A 6,000-nucleotide genomic window follows, 5' to 3' on the forward strand; every position below is an offset into this window, starting at 1 on the left:
GAGTCAAGCCAACCTGGGATCAGAGGGAGTCCCATTCCCGGCCACCATGTGGCCTTTTTTTTTTCCCCTAGCCAGAACATTTTTAGAGTCCATTTTTAAAAAAAAAAAAACAAACTTTTCCTTTTAAAAATACCTGCTCATTACAAAGACATCCAAACAGTACAGAAGAAGAAGAACACTTTCTCACTTTCCCAGCCCAGACTCTCCCCGAGCAAGGGTGGCCCCACGAACCAGCACCGTCACCTCCCATGACTCAAACTACACTCATTGTCCTGCACCTTCCAGACTCCACACAGATGAACCTCACTTTTGTTCTTCTGCAGAGCTGCCCAGTAGACACTGTATGAATATACACTATATAGAGATTCAACTGGTACTCTGGGGAGGGTCAGTCCGATTGTTTCCAGTTTTTCTGTCTGTGCCTTTACCATCATAAACAGTCCAGAATCCCTGCATGTGTAGTTTTGCAGACTTAGGCAAGGGTATCTTTAGCTGAGACTTCTAGAAGCTGGATTACTAGGTCATTTTGCTAAAGTGGCCTCCAAAACAATGGGTTTGGGCAAAAGTTTCACCTTTGCAAATCTAATCAGTGAAAAAGCATAGTTTGCTTTTTATTTGCATTTCAGTATGACTGAGGTTAAACATTCCTTTATTGTCTTCACTGGCTTTTGAAGTTCCTTTCTTTAAAAAAAAAAAAAAAAAAGGTTTATTTATTTATTTATTTGAGAGAGAGAGGGTGAGCAGCAAGGGGGGGGGGGGGGGGGGGGGGGGGGGCAGGGCAGAGGAAGAATCTCAAGCAGATTCCAAGCTGAGCTCATAGCCCAATGCAGGGCTCCATCTCATGACCCTGAGATCACGACCTGAGCCTAAACCAAGAGTCAGACGGTCAATTAATTGACTGAGCCACCCAGGCCCCGCAAAGTTCCTTTCTGTGCACAATTTGGTCAGATCTGTGGTCAGATTTCCATAGCTTTTTCTTATTGGTATGAAGAGTTCTTTCCATATTCTTGATCATAACCTTGATCTGGGCACACATGTGTTGTGAATATTCTACCCTGGTTTGTGATGTGTCTTTAACTTTGTGGTAGTTTCCATGCAAAAATTTACTAATCTTTTTCTTTACGGCTTCTGGTTTGCAATACCAGGCTTTAAAAAGCTTTTCCCAGGGGCGCCTGGGCGGGAAGCCTGCTTCTCCCTCTCCCACTCCCCCTGCTTGTGTTCCCTCTCTCACTGTCTCTCTCTCTGTCAAATAAATAAATAAAATCTTTAAAAAAAAAAAAAGCTTCTCCCAGTTCAAGATCATTTTGAAAGGTCACTTATATTTTCTTTGTTATGAGTTTATCTTTTAATGTTTAAATGTTTTATGCAAAAGACCAACATTGATCTGATACACAGAGAACTGTGCCCAACAAACAGAGGATACACGCTTTTCAAGCTTATACAAAGCATTCAGAAAAATATCGTGCTGTGGGCCACAGAGAAAATGTTAACCAATTCCAAGAAATGGAAATCAGATTACTGAGCACAATGCAAAGAAATTCGGATGAACCAGGAAAAGACAGCCCTTCCTCCCTGCAGAATCTCCAACTGGAAATTTTTAAAAATATTTTCTTTTCTGTTTCTTTAAGTAGGCTCCACACCCAACATGGGCCTCAAAGTCACAACCTCAAGATGAAGAGTTATATGCTCTACCCACTGAGCCAACCAGGGGCCCCTTCAACTAGAAGTTTTAAGACACCCTTCTAAATAAAGTTTGGGTTGAGGAAGAAATTCAAATGAAAAATACTAAGTACTACATGTAACTTTATGCCAATACCTTTGGAATTCTAGATTAACTGAACGACTTTCTTTGAAAAAGAGAAATCTCCAAACCTGTCTCAAAAAGAAGTAGAGGGCGCCTGGGCGTCTGCCTTTGGCTCAGGTCATGGTCCCAGGGTCCTGGGATCGAGTCCCACATCGGGCTCCCTGCTCGGCGGGGAGCCTGCTTCTCCCTCTGCCACTCCCCCTGCTTGTGTTCCCTCTCTCGCTGTGTCTCTCTCTGTCAAAGAAATAAATGAAATCTTAAAAAAACTCATATATGGGGTGAACTGCCAGGTCAGAGGCCCTGCCATGTGACAGGCGCAATCCATGGTCGTGTTAAATAAACTGTTCTTGCCTTTCATAGAGGCAGTCACGCAAGGTGGTGAGCCCAGGAAGCGAGTATTAGAAGACACGAACACTTCCCACACTCGGAGGCCCTGCCCAGCTGAGGCATGTAGGGGGTTGGGGGCCACATCTGGCTTTGGACACTATTCTGCATCTTTGGCTAATTAACTTGGGAACCGAACACAACCTACTTTAAGCATGTGTATGGTCTCTTTTTACCTTGTACGTGGCCACCAGAGCCGCCAGACCCATCAAGGGTTATAAAGGGGGTCCCCGCCCCACTTTCCAATTGTAGCTGTTGGCTATGGGCCCCCTAAAATGACCACAGGAAAAACCTGTTGATCAAGCAAAGCTGAGTTTATTGGACTCACTGCAATGAGGAAGAGCACCGCCTCGACAGAGGAAACTAGCAGAAACACACAGAGCCTTGAGAGTCCGAGGTTATGACATCATCACATTGGATTTGTGGCCAGAGCCTAGAGGCATGACTCAGAAAGAGCTGAGACGAGGCTCCACGAAGTGTTGGGTCACAGTCTTACCTTCCGGGAATGAGTATGTTCTGGCGCTAGAAGTGACTTGACTTTGCTCTTACCCAGTTTGACAACGGAATGAGAAAGGATACCTGTCCCCCTGTTTCCCGTGGTGACGGGAAGTCTTGTGTGCCGTCAGTGCGGTTTAACACAGGGCTAGGAAAGGATGTTGGTTTCAGATTTCACAACTAAGACCCCTAAGCCCGTGGTGGTTCCCACTCCCCTAGAAGTCAAGCAAAATCAAGCTTCTTGGAAGTGTGAGGTCAAGGGTGGGGTGTTTTTAATTCGGTTTCTCGGGTCTGGTTTAAGGCGGGACGTTCAATGAGGACATGTGATGGGGATTGCGTGAAGCCGTTTAGGATTGGTGGGTGCTTCAAGGTGCAGGCTTTGGAGGGAGCCTTGAAAGACCCACTGAGCCAGCTAGTGCTCTCTGGTGGGAGCTGTTACCCTGATGAGGGCTAGTTGATTAATTTAATGTTTGGATAAATGGATTTTGAGGAAGTTCCTGAAACAAACAATCAAGTTATTTGCAACTTCCTCTTCCTAGACGAGAATTTCCTGGCATACTAAAGGCATGTGAGTACTGGGAGACCAGAGGCTGGGTGATTATCTATGGTTTCAGTTCTCGGCTGAGTAGCTCGCATTCTGAGGTCAAAAGCTGCCGCATCTGGGGGAAGCCACCTCTCCTTGGAGCTTGCTGAGGGGCGTAATTGAGCCAGTGCCACCAGCTGTCCTCTGCTCAAGTCACCCTGTCTCATCTAGAAGTGGTAGAGCCTCTAGCCACCGTTTGGCACCACCAGGAGATAGTGGGCTTCAAGTGGCTTGTCTCGCTAGCTCCTACCCACAAGCATCTCCTCCTGAAGGGCCGCCAGCAGCAAGAACTGTGGGGTAAGCAAGGCTGAGGGGTGAGGCAGAAGTCCTCGTGCAAGAGAGTGCTTGGAATTGGGTACAAGGGTCATGTTTGAAAATGAACACCATTGAGATTAAGAACCAGAAGGAGAATAACTACAGGAGTCCTGAAAAGCAACGGCCTTGGTCTCCAGTATCTTAAGGGAGGAGCAATTGATGGTAAAAATATAATCATTACATGTGTCTGCTTCCATAGAGTTGAGACTAGTCCCAAGACTGGGGAAAAGGGTGAGCCCGGTGCTGAAGAGAATCAGACAAGCTGAAGAGAAAGTGGGGCCAGTTCTGCTCAATTACGCCCCTCAGCAAGCTCCAAGGAGAGGTGGCTTCCCCCAGATGCGGCAGCTTTTGACCTCAGAATGCGAGCTACTCAGCCGAGAACTGAAACCATAGATAATCGAGTTCAGCCCGGTGAAGAGACTAGAATCCAGGCTGGCAAGACGATTCTAGCAAATGGAACCGCAGGACACTTTGCTGACTGATAAGGGGCTCCCGCTGGGCTCACGGCCACCGTGTGTCTCCTGCCACCAAAGTCAGAGCTAGGGCAGGAGGATGAACCCTTTCCGCGGTGGGTGGGGGCAGTCAGAAGAGGAACACTGACTGGCATCTCACTAAATGACACTTGATAGTGGAAAGACCGCAGCTCTCTTGCGTGTTGGTCAGTTTTTCTCTTTGGTGGTGTTGCTACAGGAAATGGGTACAAAACAGGGTCCTCCGCTACATTTTCTAACTCGTTTTTATGTAGAAACCCACTCTTTTGTGGCATGGTGTTAATTCTGTAACCACCCAACTGACTACATTTGCTTATTTCTTAGAATTCTTTTTTAGTTGATTCTCTTGGAATTTTCCGTTGTACAATCATCTTATTTGCAAATAATGAGAACTTTGCTTTGTCCTTTCCAACATATATTCCTTGTATTTCTCTTTTTCAATGTCAAATAATAGCGGTGGTCATGAGGATATCCTCTTGTTCTTGGCTAATGAAAATGCTCCCGGGTTTCACCATTAGGCATAGCACTGCCTTTTGGCTTGAGATATGTATTTGTCTTTTTATTTTTTTAAGATTTTATTTATTTGTTTGAGAGAGAGAGAGAGAACACGAGCGAGGGGAAGGGCAGAGGGAGAAGCATACTTCTTCTGGACCCCAGGATCATGACCCGAAGGCAGACGTTTAACCGACTGAGCCACCCAGGCTCCCCGAGATCTATATTCCTGAAAAAAGACATGGCTGGAATGATATTACCCATCCCACTTGCTCTTCTAGAACATTTCCACTATCCCACCAAGAGGTGGAGTCTCCTTGGCCCTGGGTGGGCCTCTCTGTGCCTTGACTAGATGCAGGCTGGCAGAAGGGACACTGGTGACGTCCAAGGCCGGATCCCTCTCACGGGATGCTCTCCCTTGGGAGCAAACGCCATGCTGTGAGGAAGGCCCCGTGTGCAGAGGAACCAGCTGACGTCCAGCACCAACTCCCCACTTGCCATCTCCAGCACTCGGGGAGCTTGCCTCAGCCAATGCCGCAGACGGCGGGATGAGCCCTGCTCACCTTGCAGGTTCACCAGCATAACGAGCGCTCGGCCTTGTTCGAAGCCACTATTTCGGGGGAGTTCATAGTTACCTGGAACATCATCTATTCTGATTCTTAGGTCATGAGGAGAAGTGAATTTCATCAAATATTTTTTTCTTTTACTTTGTTATTGTGGTAAAATATGCATATAAAATGTACTATTTCAACCATTTTTAACTGTATAGCTCAGTGGCATTAAAGTTCAGATCATTCGTATTGCCGTGTGACCATCCCCACCATCCATCCCCTGAATGTTTCCATCTTCCCAAACTGAAATCTGGCCCGATTAGACATTTGCTCCCCAGCCCGCTCCCCAGTCCCTGGCACCCACCGTCCTACTTTCTGTCTCTCTGAGTTTGCCTACTGCAGGCATCTCATAGAATGGAATCATACACTATGTATCCTTTTATATCTTGGCTTCTTTCACTCAGGATGTTCTCAAGATTCATCAGTGTTGAAACATATATCAGAATTTTATTCCTTTTTTGAGACTCGGTGCTGAGTGCGGAGCCCGACTCGGGGCTCAATCCCACGACCCTGAGATCATGATCTGAGCCGAAACCAAGAATTGGCCACTTCACTGACTGAGCCACCCAGGCGCCTCCAAAATAAAATCTTCTTTTAAAAAAAAAAAAAAGAATTTTATTCCCTTTTAAGGTTGAATGACATTCCATTGTATGTCTCTATCACATTTTGTTTATCCATCCATCAGTTAATGGGCACTTGGGTGGCTTCCACCTTTCAGCTGCCGTGAACACTGGTGTAGGAGTGTCTGTTCCAGCCCCTGCCTGCATGCAGTTCCTTTGAGTGGACACCCATAAGTGAAATTGCTTCAAATACCTTTTTGACATC

The sequence above is a fragment of the Neomonachus schauinslandi genome, chromosome X, assembly GCF_002201575.2.
Source record: "Neomonachus schauinslandi chromosome X, ASM220157v2, whole genome shotgun sequence".
Taxonomy (NCBI): Eukaryota; Metazoa; Chordata; class Mammalia; order Carnivora; family Phocidae; genus Neomonachus; species Neomonachus schauinslandi.